Below are 27,755 nucleotides of genomic sequence, written 5' to 3'. Positions count from 1 at the left end.
CAACTTACAATGCATTTACTGGGATGTGACTCTATCATACACTGAGCAGCATCTGTATTATATTCAAAGAACTTAGCATAGTAAGTACATAGTACATAGCAGGTACTCAATAAATGTTTGGCTCAGTGTAGGGAACTTGCCTAGCATGTATGAGGCCCTGGATTTGATCCCCAGTATCACAAAAAATAAACAAAATAATTTTAAAATGCTGCTACCAAATGGGTAAAAAAGGAGGCAAAATAAAGTTCTTATGTCCTGTGAGTCAAATGTCAATATGGTGACCTCTAGGCCCCTCCTAGCTAGAGTCTCAGACTAGCACAAATGGGCAGACTTCCAAGGCCTGATGTGAAGGGACTGTGATGAAACCACAGGCTTCACACCAAGAATGGCTTCTAAGGCTATCCAGGCTGAACTTTGAGCTACAGAGACCACATTTTGAAAGAACAGAAATTTGGCTTATGTTAGAAAACATTAGGGAAAACAAATGTTTCAGAGGAACAATTTTTTTTTTAAGAGAGAGAGAGAGAGAGAGAGAGAGAGAGAGAGAGAGAGAGAATTTTAATATTTATTTTTTAGTTATTGGCGGACACATCATCTTTATTTGTATGTGGTGCTGAGGATCGAACCCGGGCCACATGCATGTCAGGCGAGCCCGCCACCGCTTGAGCCACATCCCCAGCCCAGGAACACAAAGTTTTAGTTCTTTTGTCTTTGAAATAACATTTGATATTTTCCCCAATCCCTACTTCTACTTGTCACCTTTATTTGGCTCAAGATCAAATAAGCTGTCCTAATATCCAGGTGTTAGTAAATACTGGAAAGAAAAATTTTGTCTTTCCATCTTGTGGTAATGAGATTTGAAGCCAAGGCCTCACACATGCTAGGCTAGGCGAGCACTCTACCACTGAGCTGCATCCCCACCTCTTTTTATTGTAGTTTGAATCAAAGCCTCACACCAGGTGTGCTGGTACACACCTGCAATCCCAGTGAGGTAGGAGGATTCCAAGTTCAAGGCCAACCTCAGCAAGTTAGTGAGACCCTCAGCAATGTAGGGAAACCCTGTCTCAAAATAAAAATCAAAATAAATAAATAAATAAAGGACTGCAGATGTAGCTTAGTGGTAGAGCATCCCTGGTATGGACAGAAAGATAAAAAGAGAAAGGAAGGGGAAAAAATAAAAAAGAAAAAACAATTGTTAATCCCCGGGTCTCACTAAGTTGTCAAGGCCCATCTGAAACTTGTGGATCCTTCAGTCTCAGCCTCCCAAGTAGAGCATTGTAGGCGTTGAGCCTCCACATGTGACTAATACTAGACTATTTTTTAAAAAATTTTTTCTTGTTCTTAAAGCTGCAGGGCCCATTTTTTTTTTTTTTTTAAAGGAAACCTTGAGCAGAAGTATCAATCTAATAGAAGCTGAGAGGTTCCAAATTAGGTGGACAGTTTGGCTTCCCTCTTCAGCAACTGGTATGACAACATGGTTTGCAAAACCCCACTCAGGCTGCTTTAACGTTGTTGCTTACAAAGTCTGAAGGGTGGGAAGATGGAATAGACACCAGTTCTCAGAGTATGCGGTGGGCATGTAATAGTACTCTGTGCATCAGCATTTAGGGTACTTTCTTGATAGAAAAGACACCAATTCAATGGGATCTGACTAAGGCAATGAGGTCCTTTTGAGATACTGGCTGAACTACTTCAAGAGTTCATTATCGCTGGGAGGCTGGGGCAGGAGGACTGTGAGTTCAAAGTTCATTATCTCTACCCTCATTTCCCAAGGTACTGTCATCAAAGGGGCTACTCATCACCTGTTTTCCTTCACACAATCATATTATTTCTGGCTGGAAAATTTTGCCTTCTCAACAGAAAGCCTTCTAGCCAATTAGAAAACCTAAAGAATATAATGACGTAGTTAAGACACTACTGTTGGCTAGGTGAGGTGGTGGAGGCCTATAATCCTAGTGACTGGAGAGGCTGAGGCAGGAGGACTGCAAATATGTGGCCAGCCTCAGCAACTCAGTGCTACAGTGCCCCTGGGCACTTTTTTCCCTAATAGGGCAGGGAAAAGAGAAAGAAAAAAAAAGTAAGTATATAACAGGTTTTAGCAGAGTAGTAATGTAAACCATAACTTAAACATTCCAGGCTAAAATTCAGATTTGGATTTGAGATATTTAAAACCTAGGCTTTGAAAATCAAGTGTACAAAAGTGAAGCAGTAGGGCTGAGGCTGTGGCTCAGTGGCAGAACACTTGCCTAGGATGCTGGAGGCACTGGGTTCGATTCTCAGCACCACATAAAAATAAAATAAAGGTATGGTGTCTTTCCTTTTTTTTTTTTTTTAACATTTATTTATTTTTTTTTTAGTACTTGGTGGACACAACATCTTTGTTTGTATGTGATGCTGAGGATCGAACCCGGGCCGCACGCATGCCAGGCGAGCGCGCTACCACTTGTGCCACATCCCCAGCCCCGGTATTGTGTCTTTCTATAACTAAACAAACAAACAAAAAGAAGTAGTGCTCTATTTCAAAAGGGTTCCTTAAAAAAAAAAAAAGTGAGGCAGCAAATCGGGGGTCCCCCAAATAGCCAAAAGAAAAAAAAAATCCATTTTTAATTTAAATTAGGTTATTTGCATACTATTTTTTAAAGGATATGTGCTTTTAGTCAGTGATTCCATTTCTAGGGGTTATTCTAACAAGATAGGTGGGCAAATGAAAATAAAAATAGGTACAAGGATGCTCATTTGCAGTGTTTAAATAAATCAAAGAATATCTACACAGGGCTGGGGATACAGCTCAGTTGGTAGAGTGCTTGCCTCGCATGCACAAGGCCCTGGGTTCAATCCCCAGCACCATGAAGAAAAAAAAAAAAAAAATCTACACAGAAGGATACTATATGACTATTAAAATTTATGTGCCTCTATACCTTTTTATTACCTCAGAATGCTTTATTAAAAGTGAAAACTGAAAATAGCAAGTGAAAAACATGAAACAATAATAGCTGAGGGGAGGGCACCATGCTCCTGGTGCTGCTCTAAGCGATTCACTCGGTACCTATGAAAACCTGGCCAGGAAGGCACTATGATCACCCCACCATATGGATAAAGAAACTCAGGCAGAAAGTGGTTAATTTCCCCAAGGTCACATATCTAGTTAATCACACAGAATTCAAATCTAGGCAAATTAAGCCCACTTAAAATAATATATTTTTCCTTTATGTGTTCCTACATAGAAAAGAAAATCTAGAAGATCAGTAATAGTTAATCACTCTGAATGATAAGATTATAGATGATTTTAATTTTCTTCTTTATAAAAAACACTCTGTATTGGCTGACCTTTACAAAGAATGATACTTGCTTCCTGAGCTTGGGGAATAAGCTATTTCAGTTTTTTTTTTAATATTTTTTTAGTTGTAGACACAATAACTTTATTTTATTTATTTGTTTATGTGGTGCTAAGGATTGAACCCAGTGCCCCACCCATTCGAGGCAAGTGTTCATCCACTGAGCTACAACCCCAGTCCTATTTTAGTTTTTAAAAATAATATGGAGGGGCTGGGGTTGTGGCTCAGTGATAGAGAGCACTCCTAGCACTTGTGAGGCCCTGGGTTCAATCCTTAGCACCACATAAAAATAAATAAAATAAAGGAATTGTGTCCAACTATAACAAACAAACAAACAAACAAACAAATAAATAAGGGGATGGGGCTCAGTGTGGTAGAACACTTACCTACTCATGTACAAAGCCCTGGGTCTGATCCCCAGCATTGCAAAAATGCATGAGTAAGAAATATGGATTTTAAAAAATCCCAAAAGTAAAAATCACAAAAACAAAAACTATAAGAAGCATGAATTCATTAGGATTCTTTCCTGCTCCACTGCCAAAAGTCGCTCGGCTTAGGAAAGCCCCTGAGAGGCTACACAGTACAGAGCCTTAATCCCATATGTGAAATGACAGAATCCTCAGAGGTGTGTAAACCAATTAAAAAACAAACAAACAAACATTTGGTGATGACAAAACCTGACCTGAAATGATGAGGCTATGTATAGTGCTATTTAATCTGCTTAGTGTGAATATTCATAGGTGTTGACAGAGCTATTAAGTCCAATTACAGGGTGCTGCCCATATTCTACCAAAAATATAAAGGCACACACATGGTATTTCTATCCTAACTTGAAAAATTCTGAATTCCAAAACACAATTAACACCAGGGCTTTAGCATAAGGAACTATGCTAAGAACACAGGCTCTCAGGTAGCCTACATTGGGTTAGATCCCAGTCCTCTCCTTCAAGCAGCTGTGAAACTCATGCCAGTTACTAGATCTTTCTTTGCCTTGGTTTCCTTTTCTATACAAAGGAATAACAAAAGCACTGCTTCAAAAAATGGTTGCGAGGACTGAATGTGTTATGTTGTGCAATCCACACAGTGTAAATGCCTGGTGATGGTGTCATTGAGAAGGCAAATTAATACAACAGTTACTACCAGGTTAGTCAGCCACAGACATCTGACAGTACTGCTAGATACACAGAACAAAGTTTAAGAGAACAGGATTTAACATTAGTAGTATATGGTTAGACCTCGGCCTCCTGGGATTATAGGTGTGTGCCCCTACACCCAACTTCAATTGTAGCTTTTAAAGCATCAGATCCCTGGAATGATGTCTGGAAATCTCTAATCATCACCCGCTCCAGGATCATAGGTCTGATCAATAAACATCCTAAGCAACAAGTGAAAACTGCCCCCCCCCCAAAAGATATGGGCTTCTCCAGAACTACCTCACAGATCCAGAATTGAAATAATGGTCAACCAGACCACAGTTGGACCCAGACAGCTTAATTATACATACCATTTGTACCCCTGCTCCCGGTCCCAATTCTTCTGCTATGTAAACCCAAAGCTTCATTCAGTACACTGAAGTCAGGGCTGAGATTCTGGATCTCACTTTGCCTTCCCAATATGACCATATTGATTAAAATTTCCTTTCCTTATTTTCGTTATTACCTTTTCTGTTCGATTTTTGAAGTGAGTGGATAGACTTGGCTCACTGGAACCCCAAGAGTGAGGCTCCTGACCTAGAACTCTAATAATAGCTTGAGCAGAGTGGGGAATAAAAGGAAAACTGAGGACATCCCAAAACTTGTGAGTATAATGTCTGTCTTGACTATAACCACCTTGAAAACCATTCAGAATAGTCTCCAGAGTACACAGCCTGAGGACCACAGAGTTACATCAGGAACAGACATTCATTTTTATCCAATAATAAGAATATTTCCAGGTTAGCATCAATATGGTAAATAATATTACAATAAACCTTTACATAGATAAGACTTAAGTACGTGTTATTGGGTGCAAAAGAATTAAGTTGCGCACAGGTATAGCCTTCTCAGGAGGCTGCCAGCACACCCTTCCCATGCTGGCTAAAGTTGGTCCTGGAGGAGGGAGCACCCTGTCATTTATGTTGATCTGAGCACTTAGCATGCTGTGTTGAAATAATCCATTTTGTCTCTCAATAAGATTATACTATCTTAGAGGACAGGGACTGAACAGAATCCAATCATGGAAGCCCGCTGGCTACAGATCCCTTATTGGCTGGGATCACAGCTGGCTCCAGCTAATCACAAAGTACCTTGGAAGTACCAATGGACCTTTCCAAACATTTCTTTGGGTGTCTCCCTACTAGCACTCCACTGTTTTTATTCTATTTAATTTCTCAGTTTTAACAAACCAGATAAATTACTGATTGACAACAAAAACTCACTGATAATGTTAGACAAAGCTTTTACTGAATCTTGGGCTTCAAGGTATACATTCCTGGGGCTGGGGATGTGGCTCAAGAGGTAGCGCGCTCGCCTGGCATGCGTGCGGCCCGGGTTCAATCCTCAGCACCACATACAGACAAAGATGTTGTGTCCGCCAAATACTAAAAAATAAATATTAAAATTCTTTCTCTCTCTCCCAATATCTCACTCTTTCTTTAAAAAAAAAAAAGGTATACATTCCTATCTATTTATCTATCTATCTATTTATTTATTTAGTGGTTGATAGTCCTTTATTTATTTTACATGGTGTTGAGAATCAAACCCAGTGCCTCACACACGCCAGGCAAGTGTGCTACCGATGAGCCCCAGCCCAAGGTATACATTTTTATTACTACAGCTATGCCCACACTTTAAAAACACTTCCTGGGTCATTTACGGAACATCTAAACAAAAGGAACCTTGTAATGACCATGAGAAACTTTTAGATCTTATATAACCATATATGCCACAAGCATGAAAATAAAAAGAAACTCCCTACTGGCCATGTTTTCAGTGCCAATAAACAAACCCGAATCAAAGACCGCTTGGTGAACAGGGCAGCTAAGCATCAACAAGGTGAAAACCAGCAACAGATCCTTGTTACCTCAAGTAGCCTTTTGATTCAATTTCTGGGGGAGAAGAGGTCTAAAGTCTTTGGTTTAATCTGATAACTTGTTAATTGCAGTTCAAGGGTTACTCTTTTAAGTGGCTCCATTTAGAAGAAACAATGTTGCTAGTCATACACTTTCTGGCCTGGTGTCCAAAAGGGAAAAACCTAGTCAGCCAGGGGAAAGAGCCAACTGAAATATGGTAAAATCTCATTTATTCTCTCTCCTGGAGAAACGAAGATTACACAGATCTGTTCTGTGTAAAAACTTTCCACTATTCTCTTCAGCAGGAAAAAATATATGCTTAGAAAAGCATATATTCTGGGAAAATCCCAGAATCTGAGCTTTATAAACAAATGGGAAGGATTCCTTCCTTTCCTACGGGAACCTATTGGCTTTGCTCTGATTGACATGTCCTGAGACCATTACAGGGCCAGTTTGTTCTAGACTGTCTAGGGCTAGCAGGAACAAGGCAAACTCACCAGCTTATAATGAAGGTTAACCAGGGATGTGTCCAGGAGTCAGGGAGGAGTAAGGACAACAAAGAACTTAAATAAATAATATCCTGTGTCTTCCTAATAGACACTAGCTTATATAAGTGGCATCTGGGCCCTATGTGTTTCCCTTCTATGAAAACAGGAAAATGTAGATGAATATCCGGGTATTTTAATCAAAAGCATATCATACATTTTTTCTGTACTGGGGATTGAACCCAAGGGTGCTCTACCACTAAGCTATATCCCCAACCTCTTAATTTTAAATTTTGAGACAGGGTCTTGCTAAGTTGCTAAGGCTGGTCTCGGACTTGTAGTCCTCCTGCCTCAGTCTCCCAAGTCATTGAAATTTCAGGAATGTGCCACTATAACTGGCTTACTTTAATAAAAACAGATAACCTGCCTTAAAAGTAAATTGTACGGTTGGGGATGTAGCTCGGTGGTATAATGCTTGCCTAGTGTGCACAGGCCCTGGGTTCAATCTTGAATACTGCAAAGAAGAAAAAAAAAAATACAACAAGCCACTGAAGAGGTATATGCCTGTAGTTCCAGCTACACAGGAGGTTTGGGACCAGCTTTGGCAGCTTACTTAGTAAGACCCTGTCTCAAAGTAAAAAATAAAAAGGACTGGACATGTAGCTTAGTGGCAGAGTGCCTCTGTTCTGTACCCGGTATGTCAAAAAAGTAATAAATTCTGAGCAGACTCAGATTACCTATAAAAATCTATCCATTCATATAAAATGGCTCCACAGACATTTTATAACTTAAATACTCCATCTACTCTGTCCTCTCCTGTCCCCCAATTACTTTCTTTTTAATTCTTTTTTTTTAAACTATTCATTTTTTAGTTGTAGTTGGACACAATACCTCTGTTTTATTTATTTATTTTTATGTGGTGCTGAGGATCAAACTCAGGGCCTCGCTCTATCTCTAAGCCACAACACCAGCTCTCTTCTCAGTTCTTTTTTAAAAAAATACCTTCATTTTATGTATTTATTTTTACGGGTGCTGAGGATGGAACCCAGTGTCTCGCACATGCTAGCTGAGTGCTCTACCGCTGAGCCACAATCTCAGCTCTCTTCTCAGTTCTTTGTATTTCCTTTGTATTGATAAAACGTTCATTGTCTCTCTTCTGCTTGTAGACCCTGCTTCTTTTATTTTGTAGGGAGCACAGATACTAGGGATTAAACCCAGGGGTGCTTTATCACTGAGCCTCATCCCCAGCCCTTTTTGAGACACAGTCTCCTAAGTTGCTTAGGGCCTCGCTAAATTGCTGAGCCTGGTCTTGATCTTGTGATCCTCCTGTCTCAGCCTCCCAAGTCACTGGGATTCCAGGCATGCACCATGGTACCTAGCTAGACTCCGCTCCTTATTTATACTCTACCCTTTAGTATCTAAAGCAGCACTGGGGCTGGAGTAAAAAAGAATATGAAGATAAATAAACAAAGGAATGAATGTAGTCAGTTTTCAAACTTTGGAAATTTGAAGTTACTCTGGCAAGAAGAGTTCATTACCAATCTAATTTCCTGAGAAACATGCTACCAAAACACAGATATATCCATGCTACTACGAAGTTAAACTGCTCAAAATTGTAAGTGATAAGCTGTGTTTTTTCCTCAAACACACCCTCAGAATAGTCCCAACACCTTTCCAACCTCCCACCACTTGTCTCAGTTAATCTGTGACCTTACACTGTAGAATCCCAGTATGGTGGTCATAGGGAAAAGCTACACTAATATGCTGCTTCTCCTGGGCTTATCATGGCTCCTGCTGAACTAGGGAAGGATGTTATCAAATCCATCAGTTCCTGCTACTCTCACAATGTACAAGTTAAGAAAATGAAAATTTTCATTTCATGTCAAATGTGAGCATAAAGATGGGGAGGTATGGAAAGAGGATTCTGAATACTTGTGAATCCATATATTTGGAGTGAATGTCACTAGGAGCCTGCCGAAATATCAGGCTCATTCATGTATTTAAATCAGAATATCAAGAAAATATTTTCTTAAAGGGAAAGGAAAATTGCATACTAAATTCTTAGGTGATATTACAACTGAAGGTGTGCACATACAAGTACATGGGAATCTAAAGTTGGGATTCTCAAGAGTGAGAACATATCCTTATACCTATGTTGAATGGATTCTGATTAGTAATATCAGTGAACTGTAACTCCATAAATAGTAAAAAGCAACACACAGACCCAGTTAATGAAGACAAAGTGGAAAAGTCCCACTCTAGATAGACTGAATTTTCAGTGTGTCACCTGGGCACATGTTCTCTGATCCTCCCACTCTTGTACACATCAGAGAAGAAAGGGCACTTGGAACTTTCTTTCTACTCAACAAGACTCCAGTGCCTGCCGGTACTAGGAAGGAACACACATGGCTGGCCAAGGCACAGGCACAACCCAGGAAAGGTGCCTGGATGCCAGGCAAGACCTGGACATTGCTACCAATTTTTTTTTTTAATATTTATTTTTTTAGGTGTAGATGGACACAACACAATGCCTTTATTTTTATGTGGTGCTGAGGATTGAACCTGGATCCTGCCTGTGCTAGGCGGGCGCTCTACCGCTGAACACAATCCCAGCCCCATTGCTGCCAATTTTGAGGAGGAGCAGATCTCAACCTCCCTGCTTCTCTGTGGGCAGACATCTGCAAACTCAGGAAGAGTGAAAACAAAAAAAGGGCGGGGCCGTAAGATCTTTCCTTTTAGTCCCTGGACTATCACTGCTGGGGAGGCTGTACTGTTACAAGCCCATCACTTCCAATATTTCTGTTAGATGGAGTTACAAAGCATTAAATGGAACTGATTTGATGAGGCTCAACCACTAGGTACCAACGTGGTTGGGATCTGTTCAGAAAATAATCCCCAAGGAAGACTGGAGTAAAATTTATGAATAAGATCATATATTTTCCCTCCATCATCCTTCACATAGTACCAGTCTTTAAGATAAAATTCAACCCCTTACTTAGACAATCCTTTCTTGTAGTGCTTACCATGTGCCAGGCCCCGGAGTCTGTAGTGAATAAAAAACAAAACCTCTGACCCCAGGAAGCTTAGAGTCTGCTGGGCAGAAAAAGGCAGTATGCTGGATAGTGATAAATGCCAAAGGGAAATGAAGAAGGGACTGGAGATGGGGAGCCAGGGAAGGTCTCAAGAGGGTTATAAGAATTTGCATCTGTGGGGCTGGGGATGTAGCTCAGTTAGTAGAGTGCTTGCCTTGCATGCATAAGGCTCTGGGTTCAATTCCCAGCGCGCGCGCGCGCGCGCGCGCACACACACACACACACACACAAGAACACAGACCTGTGAAGTATATGTGGGCAAAGATATTTAAGGCAGAAGAAAGAGTAAGAGCCAAAGTCCACAGGTAAGGCTAAACCCCAGTGAGGGACAGGACACAGCAGGTGACAAGGTCAGGGAGGTGATAGAAGGAAGACTGTGCAGGGCCTTGCTGGCCACGCACTGTTCCCTGACTACCTTCCCATGCCTCCTCTCATCACTCTTCCCTCACAAATCCTGCTGGGGAATACGAACATATTTCTAAGTTCATAAACACACCAAACACTCTGACTCCAATTCCTCTGAAATTCTACTCTTCAGACAAGTCACTCATGTTTATTCTTTTTTTTGGGGGGGGTCGGGGGCGGGCGGGAGAGGGTACCAGAGATTGAACTCAGGGGCACTCAACCACTGAGCCACATCCCTAGCCCTATTTATATTTTATTAGAGACAGGGTCTCACTGAGTTGCTTAGTGCCTTGCTAAATTATTAAGGATGGCTTTGAACTCATAATCCTTCTGTCTCCGCCTCCCGAGCTGCTGGGATTACATGTGTGCACTGCTACAACCTGCTCATGTTTATTCTTTAAGACTCATTTCTAGTGCCACCATCTTCTATGCTCATCCATAGCCCTTATTCCTTTACAAGACAAATATTATTTCCTTCCGCTTTTTAAAAAAATAATATTGCCTTTTTTTAAAAAATTAGCTTTTTAAAAAACTTTATTCATTTTTTATGTGGCACTGAGGGTTACACCCAGTGCCTTACACATGCGAGGCAAGCGCTCCACTACTGAGCCACAACCACAACCCAAGTCTGGCATTTGATGAAATCTTTTTGCAGTACCAGGGATTGAATCCGGGGTAGACTAGGTACATCCCCAGCTCTTTTTTATTGCTAAATTGTCCAGACTGGCCTTGAACTTGCAATCCTTCTGCTTTAGCCTCCTAAGTAGCTGGGATTACAGACATGTACCACCATGCTCAGCCTGGAATTTGAAAATTCTTAACAATTTCGTTTTCATGACAATTTCATCCAGGGTCTCCAAAGTGTACAATGGCAAAAAATTAACCTACTATATGGACATAAAGTTCCAGATGCTTTTGATTTCTTCTAGATTCCCTAGTGACAAAGTCAGTGTGCCTGATATCTTGTCCAAAGAACCCCAGGCAATTTATGACCACTTTATACTCCTTAGCTAATAACAATATGTGCGAAGGTGCCAACTTATCAGTTTTCATATCCCCTCCCCACCTCAGTATTTCTTTGCATGTAATTTGAGCAAAAACTATGAAAAGTAGGAATCACCATCTCTACCTAAAGGTAAGGCAACTGAAATGTTCATTACTCAGCCTAAAGTCGCCCCATTAGTAAATGACACAGCTGGAATGTGAACCCGTGTTTGCATGGCACAAAAACCATGATATTTTATGGGATACTCACCAGCCTGCTTCCCTCCTACAGTGCATTCTTCCCTTCACTTTAGTAATGGACCCAACTAATGAGCATGGCCTTTCATTATGAGCCAGTGGTCATCCCTCTCCAAGTCTCTATAAGACTTAGCTAAAACATCAGACTTTTCTATTTGTAGAACTCTCCAGGATGTTTGCCATGTCTAGAATATTCCCACCCACCCCCACTTGGTGGTACTGGGGATTGACCCAGGGGTGTTCTATCATTGAGCTATGCCCCCAGCCCCGCCTCCCCCTTTAAAATATTTTTTTAGTTGTAGATGGACACAGTACCTTTATTTATTTTTATGTGGTGAAGATCGAACCCAGTGCCTCACACAAGCTAGGCAAGTGCTCTACCACTGACTACAATTCCAACCCACCCCCACCCCCAGCCCTTTTTTAAACTTTTATTTTGAGGTAGAGTTTCACTACATTGTTCAGGCTGGCCTGGAACTTTCCATCTTCCTGCTTCAGTCTCCCAGTAGCTGGAATTACAGACATAAGCCATCATACCCTGAATGTCTAGAATATTTCTTAAAGTTGACAAGTAAGAAATGAGTACATAATCTATCCAAACTTACATAAGAATGTTGATGGCAGGTGCAGTGGTGCACACCTGTAATCCCAGCAACTCAGAGGCTAAGGCAGGAGGATCGCAAGCAGATTCAAGGCCAGGCTAGGCAATTTAGTGAGGCCCTAAGAAGCAAGACTGTCTTAAAAGTGAATAAATAAATAAATAATTAAAATTAAAGTGTGTGGGGGGGCACTGGGGATAAATTTCAGCAGTTAAGTGCCCTTGAGTTCAATCCCCAATATCCCCCCCCAAAAAAAGAAACCACCCAGTTACATTCAAAGTAAAAAAACTGTAACTACCTATCAATAAAGAGAATGGACTTTTAAAAAAAGGGATATATGGAAGACTCACAGCAGTGAAAAGGAATAGACAGACCACTGATGCGATCAAATGGATGAATCTCAAATACATGTGGAAAGAAGAAGCCAGAAAAAGCCATTTATACAAAGTTCAAAAGTAGATACTGTGCTGTAGTGTTAGAAGTCAGAATGATAATTACCTCTGTGGGAAGTAGTATTAACCAGGAAGAGACAATGGGAACTTTTGGAGGCGAGGAAGGACGTTCTATCTTGATCTAGGCAATCATCACATTGCTACTGTCATCTTGGGAGATATGGCCCATGGTTCCTGGCTCATAACTTCCCCTGCTAGGCAGGCCACAAAAAGCACAATTTGTCTTTCCCAAGGAAAGTCACAGAAGCCTTTCTGTCTTAGAGCTGACCATAAAGAAATTCTCTGGCCTATCTTGTCTAATAGTAAGTGATAAGACTCCCATATAGGAAGGGTCCTGCTTCATACCTGGGAGGCAGGAATGTCACACACAAAGGCCAGGAGGAATCTGAGCAGACAGCCTGCTGGGTTACCTTACCCAGTGTATCAGCATCAGATATGCAATGATGACTCCATAAAATCCTACCAGGATAGGGTTTGATGGCTTCTGTATAACTGAGCATGAAGAGGTTCCTGTGGTGGTACAGCTGGAGAGAGCAAGGAAGCTTCCCACCCATTTCCCCATATGCCTCTCTTCATTTGTGTCCTTTGGACCTTTTGTAATAAGCTTGTATGTTTAATTCTGTGAGCCACTCAAAACTTGAGGGAGGAAGCTGTGGGAATTCTGATTCACAGCTGGTCAGTCAGAGGCACAGGTAAAACACTCTAAGGCTTGAGATTGGCATCTGAAGGGGAGATAGTCTTGGGGAACTGAGCCTTCAACATGTGGGATCTGACACTATCTCTAGGTAGAAGTATCAGAATTGAATTCAATTAGAGGAACCCAGCTATGTTAGTCAGCTTTTTTGTCACTTTGACCAAAATACCTGACAAGGGCAATTTAGAGGAGGAAAAGTTTACTTTGGCTCACAGTTTCAGAGGTTCAGTCCGTAGAGGGTTGACTCCACTCCTCTGGGTCCAATGTCAGGCAGAACATCATGGTAGAAGGGTGTAGTTGAGGAGCATTGCTCTGTTCATGGCAGCCAGATAGGAGTGGGAAGAGGGAGGAATGGAAGGAGAAATGGGATGGGGGAGATAGGGGGTGGGGGAAGGAAGGTGGGAGAGAGAAAAGGAGGCCCCAAGGAAGATGAACTCTTCCAGGACATGTTCCAGTGACCTACCTCCTCCAGCAGCACCCCACCTGCCTACAATTCCCACAGAGTCAGTCCATTCAAACTAGGATGGACTGATTACAGTTCTCACAGTCTGATCAATTCACCTCTAGAACATTCCTGCATTAACACAGGAGCTTCTGAGGACACCTCATATTCAAACCATAACACAGCCTGGGTCCACTGCTACTGGACTGATTGTTCCCTTGTTGGTGGGGAGAAATCCCCATGCTTTTGGAGAACACAGAGGTCTGTGTTGATGGCTGTGGAATGAGCTCCCTACACACATACATAAAAACCCATTAGTTGGGGCTGAGGTTGTGACTCAATGGTAGAGTGCTTGCCTAGCACACGTGAGGCACTAGGTTTGATCCTCAGCACATTAAAAAATAAGTAAAATAAAGGTTAAATTCTTTAACAACAAAAAACTCCACTAGTCTTGCACTTAAGATTTGTTCATTCTACTACATGTAAATTATGTCTTTTTTTTTTTTTTTTTTTAAAGAGGAGAGAGAATTTTTTTTAATATTTATTTTTTAGTTCTCGGTGGACACAACATCTTTGTTTGTATGTGGTGCTGAGAATTGAACCCAGGCCTCATGCATGCCAGGCGAGCGTGCTACCGCTTGAGCCACATCCCCAGCCCCTGTAAATTATGTCTTAATAGAGTGACTCAGCAGCCTAGCACGGATGAGGCCCTGGGTTCAATCCTCAGCACCACATAAAAATAAATAAGTAAAATAAAGGTATTGTGTCCAACTACAACTAAAAAATAAATATATAAAAAAAAAATAGAGCTTTCGGATCCGCCATCTGCAGTGGGACCGCCGCCTAGATGCAGATTTTCATAAAAACCCTTACAGGGAAGACTGTTATGCTGGAGGCTGAACCCTCGGACACTATAGAAAATGTAAAAGCCAAGATCCAAGATAAGGAAGGAATTCCTCCTGAACAGCAAAGACTGATCTTTGCTGGTAAGCAACTGGAAGATGGGTGTACTTTGTCTGACCACAGCATTCAGAAGGAGTCCACCCCTCATCTTATGCTGAGGCTTCATGGTAGTGCTAAGAAAAAGAAGAAGTCTTATACCACTCCCAAGAAAAATAAGCATAAGAGACAGAAGGTTAAGTTGGCTGTCCTGAAATATTATAAGGTGAATGAAAATGGCAAAATTAGCCGCCTTCACCCTGAGTGCCCTTCAGATGAATGTGGTGCTGGAGTTTTTATGGCCATCCACTTTGACAGACACCATTGTGGCAAGTGTTGTCTGACTTACTGCTTCAACAAACCAGAAGACAAGTAATGTATCTGAGATAATAAAAGACATGAACTAATAAAAAAAAAAAAAAAAAAAAAAGAGGGCTGGGTTGTAGCTTAGTGGTAGAACACTTGCTTAGCATGTATGAGGCACTGGGTTCGATTCTCAGCACCACATATAAATGGATAAATAAAAAATAAAGGTTCACCAATAACTAAAAAATATTAAAAAAAAATAGAGTATTGGGCTGGGGTTGTGGCTCAGCAGTAAAGCGCTCCACCTGATACATGTGAGGCACTGGGTCCAATCCTCAGCGCCACATAAAAATAAAGTCATTCTGTCCATCTACCACTACAAAAAAAAAAAAAAAAATAGATTTTTGTTTAAAAATAGAGTTATCCCACTTGAATCAAATGTATGAAATAAATTATGTCAAGAGCATTGTAATGTTTTGAGCAACCAATTTAAAAAAAAAAAAAGTAAAACACCTCAATGAGACTTAAGGTAAAAAAAAAAAAAAAAATAGAGTCATGGAAGCCAGAAGGCTGAACTATATGCCATGTCCCTACTGTTGTCATTCAATAGCATCACTTGACATTTTAGCCAGTGAACAACTATTTATTAACAGAATCAAAATTCCTTGTGGGAGGTCTTCAAGAACCCATTCCTCACATAAACTGTAACTACCTTGTAATTTACCTATGTGAATCCAACAGCAAGCAATATTTAAATCTGGGATTAGGATTTCAGAAAGTTTAGTAAAATGGAAAAAAGAAGACAATAAAAGTGATAACAGGGTAAAAGCCAACAAATCAAATATAAATTCACAGCCCTTAATCACTACCATAGAGAACTGGAAAGGAGAAAATTATAAGAGCACTCGTACAAAAAGTAGAATCAAATAAAGCATAGTTCAAGAATTTATCTCACAAAGAAGAGATAAGAACAGGGCATGGTGGTATATGCTTATAATCTCAGTGGTTTGGGAGTCCAAGGCAGGAGGATCTTGAGTTTAAAGCCAGCTTCAGCAATTTAGCGAGGTGCTAAGCAACTCAGTGAGACCCTGTCTCTAAATAAACACAAAAAAGGGCTGGGAATGTGGCTCAGTGGTTGAGTGCCCCCGAGTTCAACCCCCAATACCAAAAAATAAATAAATAAATAATAAATGAAAATTTTAAAAGGGTTGGGAGTGTTGCTCAGTGTTTAAGCGCCCCTGGGTTCAATCCTGGTACTGAAAAAAAAAAAATAATAAATAAATGGTACAGAAGTAGCTAGCTTCTGAGCTTCGAAAGGACAACCTCCCAGAATTCAATTGATATCTGGAAGTCTCTTGCCTGTGCCCCCACTTGTGGTAGAAATGGGGTTCCCCTTAGTGGAATGGGCTGGCTGAGAAATAAAAGCTAGGAAAAATAGAACTATGAAAAAACCCCACAGGACACAGAAAGTAGTTTCAAAAGCAGAGCAGGACAGGCAAGCCGATCGAGCTTCTATACTCTGACAAAGTAGAGCCTTCACCTGCTTTATTTCTGTTAGGAAACATCATAGGCCTTCCACAGAATGTTCTTCACCAAAAAAGGTTAAAGGTGGGTTGTTCAGTTTCGAGCGGGTTTCGCCCATCTCTGCAGCTACCATGAGGTATCTTCCTAGTAGAACAGTGATAAAGGTCATGTGTGATAACGGTCAAGAGCATTGGGCAATCTATTTCCTGGGGAGAGCCACGGATAGTTTTCAATGCCAAACCTAAATCTCCCTGGCTACCATACCAAGAGAAGATCCTCATGAAATTCTTGGGTGGCTTCCCACAGAAGTCAATAAATGATCAATCATAACCCTCACTCACCTAAGAAGGAGCACCCTGTAGGCTCTTTACAAATCTCTTCAAAAGTCACAAAACCGGTGACTGGGGTTGTAGCTTAGTGGTAGAGCGCTTGCCCAGCATGTTGGAGGCACTGGGTTCGATCTCAGCACCGCATATAAATAAACAAATAAAATAAATGTCCATTGACAGCAATTAAAAAATATTTTTAAAAAGTCACAAAACTGGGGCTGGGGATGTGGCTCAAGCGGTAGCGCGCTTGCCTGGCATGCGTGTGGCCCGGGTTCGATCCTCAGCACCACATACAAACAAAGATGTTGTGTCCGCCAAATAAATATTAAAAAAATTCTCTCTCTCTCTCTATCTTAAAATAAAAAAAAAAAAAAAAAAAAAAGTCACAAAACTGGAAAACTTGAGAAACTAGTCTGATCCTGAATATAAAGAGAATGAACAGCAAACAGAGTACCAGGCGGAGTTGATCCATGGCACAGTTGACTGTCTTATTGAGACTGTCTTAAATAACAAGAGGGTCATTCTTTTTTTAATTTAATTTAATTTAATTTTTTAGTTGTAGTTGGACACAATACCTTTATTGTATTCATTTATTTTTTTTTATGTGGTGCTGAAGATCGAACCCAGGGTCTCCCAGGTGTGAGGCGAGTGCTCCACTGCTGAGCCACAATCCCAGCCCAAGAGGGTCATTCTTTTTTTTTTTTTTTTTTTTTAAAAACATTTATTTATTTATAGTTCTCGGTAGACACAACATCTTTGTTGGTATGTGGTGCTGAGAATCGAACCCGGGCCGCACGATGCCAAATGAGCGCGCTACCGCTTGAGCCACATCCCCAGCCCCAAGAGGGTCATTCTTAAGAAAGCAGAAGTTAGTAATGTCTCAGGGATAAAAATTTTCCTGTGTTCCCCCATTTAGCATTAGCCAAGAATTTCCCTCAGAACATTAAGTTAATAATTTAGATAGCAGTAGAGATTCACAGAGATACAAAATGAAGCTTCTTGTTGTCATAAAACATGACATGCTATTATGAGGAGATTACGTGGATACCTGAGAATAGACAGAAACTGTGCCACATGACTTGAGAATATTATTGCGCAGGAAACCCAAGAGCAGCCAAAACTGCTTGTCACAATGGTAGGCAGACAGGATCACAGTGTACACTTGAAAGCTGAGGATTCTATGGAAAGTAACTGCTTATTCTCACTGACACTATAGACTTCTATCTCTAGTAAGGAATGGTTTAGAGGGTTTTAAGAAAGAATACAAAAGGCTCATGAGTTTGACCAAATGATGAAAAATAAAAGAATTCAGGACTTTAACTGGAATGAGAAAAAGCTAAGGATATGACATTTGGTAATCAGTGCATTTGTTAATCAAGAAAGATCCAGGGGCTGGGGTTGTGGCTCAGTGGTAGAGCGCTCACCTAGCCTGTGCAAGGCCCTGGGTTCTAGCACCACAAATTTATTTATTTTTATGTATTTATAAAAATAAATAAATTTGTTTCCAACTTAAAAAAGAAAAATCCAGCACTGGAGATTTAGGTTGCTTAGCATACATGAGGACCTGGGATCAGCTGCCAGCACAAAACTAAATAAAAGCCAAAAAAAGTTCCATAGGTAGAATTAACTGGGTCTTCTCATTCCCAAAGAAAAAAAATATTTTTTAAATGTTTATTTAGTTGTAGATGAACACACAGTATCTTTATTTTTATGTGGTGCTAAGGATTGAACCCAGTGCCTCACACATGCTAGGCAAGCACTTTACCACTGAGCTAGAGCCTCAGCCCCCACAAAGAAAATATTAAAACAGTGAAATTCATTCCCTGTTTTTAAGACAGAACAGAAGCTTGAAGTGCATTTGGAGGGCATGCACATGTCCTCTTGTAATGTGGGCTAATATTTACCAGATAATAAGTATCTGCTTCTTCCTCATCACAAATTTGCATTTTCAGAACATAATAGCACATCATGATTTTTTAAAATTTAAGTGTTTAGATGTAAAACAATATTGAAAAGCAGCAGGCCCTATGAGTACAATTATATACTATCCAAAAAATGGTCCACATCCAGCTAATTCAATGTCAATGGTGCTCACCACTGACACCAGGACCTAATCTCTTCCCAGAACACTCTCTCCTGTCAGCTGTTTTGGTTATACCTGGTCCAATTATCAGTCCAGACTCCCTGATTTTTGTAATTTCCTGGTGACATTACTGCTCAGCAAAAGGCAGTAGTAGGGAACCCAGGACTAGAACTAAACTTTTCCACTAGATTTTTTTTAAATGTACAATTTTTCTTTATTTTTTTATTTAATTGATTTTATTTGTAAAATATGATAGTGAAATGCATTACAATTCTTATTACACATATAGAGCACAATTTTTCATATCTTTGTATATAAATGTATGTTCATGCCAATTCTCCACTAGATTTAAGGTAAAAGCCTTCATCAATGGACACAGAGACTCATGTGTATCCTTTTTAAGGCATCATTTACATTGCAAGAAAATCGATGGCATTCTGGATATATATTTTTTGACAGTTCAAGTACCACTCAGCTTTTAAGGTATTTTAGCTTTCCTATAGATATCTGATATGAATAATCCTCTTTTCTTCCTGCCCCCAGCTCCAAAGTAAACTAGCTTTATGTAGGGGTACTCTGATTTGGAAGACAGGATTATCCTTTTGTTTATTCATTTATTTTTCGGTACCAAGGATTGAACCCAGGGGTGCTTAACTACTGAGCCACATCCCAGCCCTTTTTAAAATTTTTTATTTTGAGATAAGGTCTCGCTAAGACCTCACTAAACTGCTGAGGCTGGCTGTGAATTCTCTCCGTCCTCCTGACTCAGCCTTCCGAGCTGCTGGCAGTACAGTTGTGGGCCATCACCCCCGGCACAGGATCATCCTTTTAGAGAAAAGTCCTAAAGGAACAAAATTATTTCTAATGGTGCTTCTCTGACTCTGGATAGCTAGAAAGTGGTTGATTGCATTAAGTCATAATAAAAAGTACTTTGTCTTTCAGAATCTCTTTCCCTACCAAAAATTTTAAAAGGCTAATCATGTTGATATTTTAAAATTCTCTAAGCTGCAAAAGTTTCTTCAAATAACATACCTCTCTCTGCTCCTTATCATTTCTTGACTGATGATAAACATACTAATAACATAGTTTAGTTATGCACCTAAAATTCAATAGAAAGTCAAGAATCAAAGTTTTTTTTTTTTTTAAAGAACAGGAATGAAAGGGAAAAAATTATAAATAAGAATTAAAAGGGAAAGAAAAAAGCGTAACCATGGAGAACTCTAATAAATACTACCTCAACCAGGCAGTCAAGGTTAACATCAATAGTGATTAATTGCTGGGTGCAGTGGTGAATGCCTGTAATACTTGTGGCCCAGGAGGCTGAGGCAGGATGATCTTGAGTTCAAAGCCAACTTCAGTAACTTAGTGAGGCCCTAAGCACCTCAGTGAGACCCTGTCTCTAAATAAAATATAAAAAAGGGCTGGGGATGTGGCTTAGTGGTTAAGTGCCCTGGGTTCAATCCCCAGTGCCCCCACCCACAAAAAAGTGATTAATCATGCTGACAATTTTTTTTTTTTTCTTTTTGTACTAGGGATTGAACCAAAGTGTGCTTTACCACTGAGCCCCAACCCTCATCTGTCTATTTATTTTAGGGGACTGGGGATTGAACAGAGGGTCACTTTACCACTGAGCTAAATCTCCAGCCCTTTTTTTTTTTTTAATTTTGAGACAGTTTCTCTAAGGCTGGCCTCAAACTTGTGATCCTCCTGCCTCGGCCTTCTGAGTCCCTAGGTTACAGGATATGCCACTATGCCTGGCAACAATATGTACTCTGTTAAATCTGTGGTCTTTCTCCCCCAAAATTCTATTAACTCCAGGCTGACCATAAGAAAAACAGACAAAATCTAACTGAAGTTCAGTCCACAGAACACCTGACCAGTAGTCTTCAAAACCGTCAAGATCATCAAAAGCAAAATAAGAGTAATAAACTGTCAAGCCAAAAGCAGTTGAAAGAGGAGGAAAAAAAAAAAAAAAAAAAGAACCAAAAACAAACAAACCTAAATGTGGGGCTGGGGCTCAGAGGTACAGCACACGCCTGGCACTTGTGAGGCACTGGGTTTGATCCTTAGCACCATATAAAAATAAAATAAAGGTATTGTATCCACCTGCAACTTAAAAAACCCTAAGGGCTAGGGTTATGGATCAGCGGTAGAGCGCTTGCCTCGCACGTGTAAGGCCCTGGGTTCAATCCTCAGCACCACATATAAATAAATAAAATAAAGTTATAAAAGAAAAAAGAAAAAGAAAGGCTAATAAATTCTTAAAAAAAAAAACCTAAATATGATATATCAAGGAGGGATCTTAGAACAGAAAATGAATGTTAGGTAAAAATAAATCAGGATATCTGAATAGAGTTATGGACTGAACATTGGATTATTGTTAGTCTACTATATTAATGTAAGATGTTAACGACAGAAAAAACTGGGGAACTTTGTTCTATTATAAAAATATGAGTTTTAAAAATTGGTAATATGAAATAAATAAAACAAAAATAAAACTGCTCACTGTGTGGCGTAGTGGAAAAAAGCATGAATTTCAGAGACAAAACCCGAGTTCCAATCTCTGCTGCTTCACTTATTGGTTGTATGGTCCAGTAGGTAAATCACTAGGTACTTCTGTGATTCAGTTTCCTCTTCTGCCAGCCTCAGCAACTTATCGAGGCCCTAAGTGAGACCATTTCTCTACATAAAATATACAAAGGGGTGCCATCCTAATCAGGTTGGCATGAAGGCTAGACAGAATGTATTAAGAATCTAGGACAACCAACGCCCACTTCTAAAACCTTCTCAAGGACCAGACACATTTCTTTGGGCAGTAAGCCTATTCTCACTAATTTAGGGGCAAAAGGTAGCAACCACAAGGGCAGGGAGGTAGCATGTTCCTTCCTTAACCGTAGTCGAGGAGCCCGGTTTGGCACTTTATATACCCACTTCCTACACAGCGATAATGCTGAGTGAGATCACAGACTACACAAGAAGGCAAAAAAGACATCATAAGATTCCAGGATTTCTTCTTCTTCTTCTTTTTTTAATAGAACGCTTCATGAATTTGAGTGTCATCCTTGCATAGGGGCCATGCTAATCTTCTCTGTATCGTTCCAATTTTAGTATATGTGCTGCCAAAGTGAGCACAGGCTCCAGGATTTCTACATTTAGCTATATGTAGAGTCCACAGAGATTTTTTTTTTTTTTAAATGCAGATTCATTATCCTTAACCTTATCCTTATCCTCAATCCCTGAGATTACTGAGTGAGTCTGTTACAGGGCTATGGTGTCCATTGGTTAAGTACGTTTCCAGATAATTCGGATGACTGTTATTTCTTTATTCCAGGAAAAGTGAACTTATCTCTCTTTTTAGAGAAGGGAATCAAGGCCCAGAGAGTGATGAAGTTCAAAGGCACGCAACTGAGGAATGGCTAAGCCAGGAGGAAAACATGTATCTAGGTTGTGCACCTTTGTCCTTAAGCACATTTTTCTAAAACAAAGGGCCTGAACCCACAACCTAACACTTGGAATTGCATCTGCAATGGAAAGGGGAAAAAAATCTTAGGAAATAAGGTTAGGGTGGGAAAATCAATTGTGACCCAGGACTAGTTAAAATAGGTGACTGAGCTCTAAATCTTTATCTAACATTTATAGACTCCACAAATATTTAGACTCTTTAACTGTGGAAAGTTTGTTTCTCTTCTGTAAATGGTTGTAAGATTGTCCTTAAGATTTTTTATTTTTTTTGTACTGGGTATTGAACCCAGGGGTGCTTAGCTACTATGACCCCACCCCTTTGTATATTTTATGTAGAGAAATGGTCTCACTGAGTTGCTTAGGGCCTCACTGAGTTGCTGAGGCTGGCTTTGAACTCATGATCCTCCTGCTTCAGCCTCCCAAGCCACTAGGATTACAGGCTTATGCCACCACACATCTGGTGACTTACGATGATTGTATATTAGCCTTGGTTTGAATAAAGGGTAATTCGTTTAAGAAATAGTGGGTTAAACATTAGTCTTTCAAAGTACCTGTTAAAAGAACTGCTTATTTGCTTTGGGAACTGAATACAGAGACTGAGCCAAAAAAATCTGATTAAGAATCAGCGTTACCTTTGTACAAATTCGAGAAGGTGAAACATTCAACTTCCTGGAACCATTTGGCAAAGACCAGAACTATGTGTACAATTATACATTTACCATCACTGGCCAGGACTGCCAATGGCTTCTGTTCTGCTCCACCCTCAATTATTTCACCTGAGTGATGCTCCAATCAGTCGAGAACCTGTATCAGCCCCACTTCCTAGCATCTGCAATCACACTTTTTCTCCTGTTCCTACAAATAAGTGACAGTCAACTTTCCCATCTCCAGGCGACCTCCTCCCACTTCATTCTGCCTTTCTCACCACTCAAGAATACCGTTCTAGGGCTGGGCTGGGGCTCAGTGGCAGAGCACTTGCCTAGCATATGTGAGGCAAGCACTGGGTTTGATCCTCAGCACCACATAAAAATAAACAAATAAAGGCATTCTGTCCATGTACAACCATATAAAACAACAACAACATTGTTCTAACAATATAAACCAAGTCCTCTCTCTAAATTGATCTTATCAGCATATCAACATCTATAAAACTTGCTTTTTTTAAAAAAATGAACCTCTCAAACTATATATATCTTCTTTCACTTAGCACCAAACTTTCCGAAAAATAAATAAATAGATCAATCAATTGACTTTGGGTTTTGCAGATTACTTTTTTTTTTTTTAAAGAGAGAGTGAGAGAGGGGGGGGAGAGAGAGAGAGAGAATTTTTTGATATTTATTTTTTAGTTATCGGCGGACACAACATCTTTGTACGTGGTGCTGAGAATCGAACCCGGGCCGCACGCATGCCAGGCGAGCGCGCTACCACTTGAGCCACATCCCCAGCCCTGCAGATTACTTTTGCAGTGCTGGGGATAAACCAGCACTGGGCCCTGTGCATGCTAGATAAGTGCTCTACCACTGAGCTGCATCCCCAGCCCCAAATGTGTTTTTCATAAGCTCTCCTCAATTCTTCTCTTCCCATTTTCTTAAGACTCAGATTTTCATTCTTGTCAGTCATAATATTCTTTTTTTTTTAAATAAACTTTAATTTTTAATTATGATTGAAAGATATTGAAAAGGCAAGCCACCAAATCACCTCACTGAAACACTAAAGATTGTTTTTTTGCTAGATATTTTATTCATGTTAACCAAATGCAGCTACAGCCTTTTTTTGAGAGAGAGAGAGAGAGAGAGAGAGAGAGAGAGAGAGAATTTTTTTTTAATATTTATTTTTTAGTTCTCGGCGGACACAACATCTTTGTTGGTATGTGGTGCTGAGGATCGAACCCGGGCCACACGCATACCAGGCGAGCGCGCTACCGCTTGAGCCACATCCCCAGCCCCCAGTCACAATATTCTATTCACAAAATTCAAGACCAATTCTCTGTCTTCACACTGCTCTGGCATGTTGGTCATATTCTCCTTTCCTGGAAGCACTTTCCAAGTGCGGCACCCGCCCGGTGCCTTTCTTCTGTGTTCTTCCACTGCGCAGGTGCTACTTTTCTAGTCCCCTGCACTGCAAGTGCTGGAGCTCTCTGGACTTGGTTCCTGACCTCTTCCCTTCACTCACTCCCTTGCTCACCTCACCTGCTCTCATGGCTTTAACTCCACCTCTGCTCAGTGATGGCTCTATGGCTCTCTCTAGCCAGTGGGCCTCCCCTGAACTCCAGACAGCCGCAAATCCTCCTGGCAACCTCCTGGACGTCCTAGTAGGCACCTCAAACTTCACCTATTTCAAACAGAATTTCTCATTTTTTTCTGCCCCTTCCCAACCCTGACCACTCAGCCTTCCCCATCTTATCTGACAGCAACTACACCCTTTCAAATGCCCAGGCCCAAAACTAAAAGAGTTACTCCAACTCCCCTCCTTCACACTGCACATCCAAACCATGCCAATTCCTTTGGCTCTATCGTATTTATCCGATTCTTTTTATCCCCCCTCACCCCCGCCCACTAAACAGCTCTAGGGATCGAACCCAAGGGTGCTCTGCCACTGAGTTACATCTCCAGTCTTTTTCATTTTTAAATTTTGAGACAGGATCCTACTAAATTGCCCAGGTTGTCCTCAAATTTGCAATCCTCCTTCCTCAGCTTCCCACGTAGCTGGGGTTACTGAAGTGTGCCACCATGCCTGGTTCCCTTCAGCTCTAATCTTTCGGCCAACACCTCATCCAAGTTGCTACTCTTTCTCATCTAGATTATTGCTACCACTTCTTAAGATTTCTCCATCCACGTAACTATTACAGGGTATGGTGGCACACGCCTGTAATCACAGCTACTCAGGAGACTAAGACAGAAGGATCACAAATTTAAGGCCAGCATAGGCAATTTAGAAAGACCCTGTCTCAAAATAAAATTTACAAAGACCTAGAGAGGGAGGGAGGTCAGTGGTAGTGTTTGCCTATCAAGCACATAGTCCTGCATTCAATCCCTAGTATAGGAAAGAAGGAAAAAGAAACATAAGGGTTTATTCACTTTTAATATAAAAATCCAACTGAAATCCATCCACTTCTCTTTTAATCTCTTAACATTATGCTAGTGGAAGCCATCATTTCTCTTACCTGCACTTTTTTGATATTGGGGATTGAACCCAGGGTGCTCTCTCACTGAGCCATATTCACAGCCCTTACTTAGATTTGATTTTGAGACAGGGTCTTGCCAAGTTGCCCAGGATGGCCTCAAACTTGCAATTAATCCTCAGCCTCCCAAGTAGCTGGGATTAAAGCATGCTCCACTGCACCCACAGGCTTACCTGTACTTGTTTTGAAAGCTTCCTATTTGTTCTCTCTGCTTTACTTTCTTGCCTCCCTTCATTTCCTAAAGAACAACAAGTATTTTTTAAAAGTGTAAACTAAATCACTGTACTCATCTCTTTAGAATCTCAAAGACTGTCAGGATGATCCCAACTAATATGTGTCACTACAAAGCTCTATAAAGCTCCTGTCTACATTCCAACTCCATCTGTACCACTCTGCAAATCACTTATTATGCTACATATACAAAAATCCGCTTTCAGGTCTTCTAACATGTCCTATTCTCTGCTGCCCTGGATCTTTGTGCTATTCTACTCACCTCTACTCCTTGGCCATTAGGTTTTAGTCAAAAATCTCCTGTTTTTTTTTTTGGTGGTGCTAGGGATTGAACTCAGGGCCTTGTGCATGCAAGTACTTGACCAACTGAGCTATATCCCGAATCCAAAAATCTCCTGTTTAAAGTACCTCTCCCCTTCTTATTCTGTATTTCGTTCCCTTTTTCCTTTGTAATTTCTAATTATTTGCTTACTTGCTTTTTGTTTCTTTACTGTTACATTATGGCTCCATGAGGAGTACTTCTCACTGGAATTGACTGAGAAGCATTAGTTGAAGGTCTTTCAGCTTGAAGAGCTGTCATCCCCAAAGTCATCACCATCCTACCTCTAGATGGAGTACTTCTATCATTTCATAGCTGAAAGCCAGAAGGAGACACCTCATCAGAACCTAACCTGGCTGGCACCCTGATCTCGGACTTTCAACTGAAAAGGCAAGATCCAAAACTGCAAGAAATAGATTCCTTGTTTAAGGCCCTAGTCTGTGATATTTTGTAATGGCAGCCGGAGCTAAGATACCGATCACAGTGAAAAGGCTCCAGGCTCCTTTGCAATATAACCAAAGGCACCCCAAAAAAGATATCTGATGGCTGGGTATGGTGGTACATTCTTATAATCCCAGCCCCTCAGAAGCTGATGCAAGTTCAAGGCTAGGCTAGGCAACTCAGACCTTGTCTCAAATAAAATTAACGTAAAAAGAAAGAAAGAAAGAAAAAAAAATGAAGGCATCAAATGCAGGTGCGGTCTGTATCAAGACTCTGCTGTCAACCACAAGGGCCCTACTTGATGGAAGGACAGACACTCTTACTTCTCCAACAACTACATTTTTGAAGACAGAGTACTGTTGGAGCTACTATCACTGCTTGCGCACACCCGAACACTATGAGACTGTCCTTCAACTGTGACCAAAAGGAGAGAGTAACACCCTCCCCTCGCCAACCTGCAACTCTCTGCCTCTGTGCTCTGTGCAAGTCAGGAGCACCAGACACATGGACAACTGTTAATCAGACACCCTGAGGTCTCAGTTAGGAAGTGATTCTGGTTGGAACTCAGAACAGAAACATTCCTCCAGGCAATCTTCCCATGGGATTTCTGTCTAAGTGAGAATCTCACAGGACTCTTTATTAAACCATTGTTTCTATAAAGCAAACATTTCAAAAAGTTCAGTTCCTCCACTGCTGGACCTAGGCTTTAATTGTGGATTAGGGTGAGGCGGCAGCTAGATTCTTTGAGAGACTGTAAGAAAATAAAACATTTGAGAACTTACATATTTTAAAAAGAGGACATTCTAAATGTTCTATATAGAAACTGAATTACCAAACCAGTTACTTCTCCAACACTTTTCTACCAAGGGAATTTCAAAGTGTCGCCTTTAAACAGTGTTTTAAAAACAAAAACAAAAACAAAACAAAACAAAAACCTCCTAGGCTAGGATGTCCCTCAGGGGCAGAGCACTTGCCTAGAACACACAAGGGCTTTGGGTTCTAACCCCCGTATTGAAAATCAAACAAACAAAAAAAACCACAAACAAAAACAACAACCCCCAACACAAAAAAAGTCCCCTGTCCGTCTTACAGAGAAAAATAACAAGTAGTATCAGTCTATGAAGGTTCTAGAACTCCATTTCCAC

The 27,755-nt window shown here is 40.6% G+C and overlaps 1 protein-coding gene, 1 non-coding gene and 1 pseudogene across 3 annotated transcripts in view; 1 reads left to right on the top strand and 2 right to left on the bottom strand.

Moving 5' to 3' along the window:
* Positions 1-27,755, bottom strand: part of Fbxo42 (F-box protein 42) — an 87,665-nt gene that overhangs the window by 7,294 nt on the left and 52,616 nt on the right. The window lies entirely within an intron of this gene.
* On the top strand, positions 14,643-15,110 carry LOC143405000 (ubiquitin-ribosomal protein eS31 fusion protein pseudogene; annotated as a pseudogene).
* LOC143405408 (U6 spliceosomal RNA) lies at positions 22,002-22,108 on the bottom strand. Its single transcript, XR_013092105.1, has one exon. It is a non-coding gene; the product is annotated as a U6 spliceosomal RNA (small nuclear RNA).

The sequence above is a fragment of the Callospermophilus lateralis genome, chromosome 7, assembly GCF_048772815.1.
Source record: "Callospermophilus lateralis isolate mCalLat2 chromosome 7, mCalLat2.hap1, whole genome shotgun sequence".
NCBI classification, from domain to species: Eukaryota; Metazoa; Chordata; class Mammalia; order Rodentia; family Sciuridae; genus Callospermophilus; species Callospermophilus lateralis.
The sequence above is the reverse complement of the archived record's forward strand: the minus strand, read 5'-3'. Positions and strand labels throughout refer to the sequence as shown.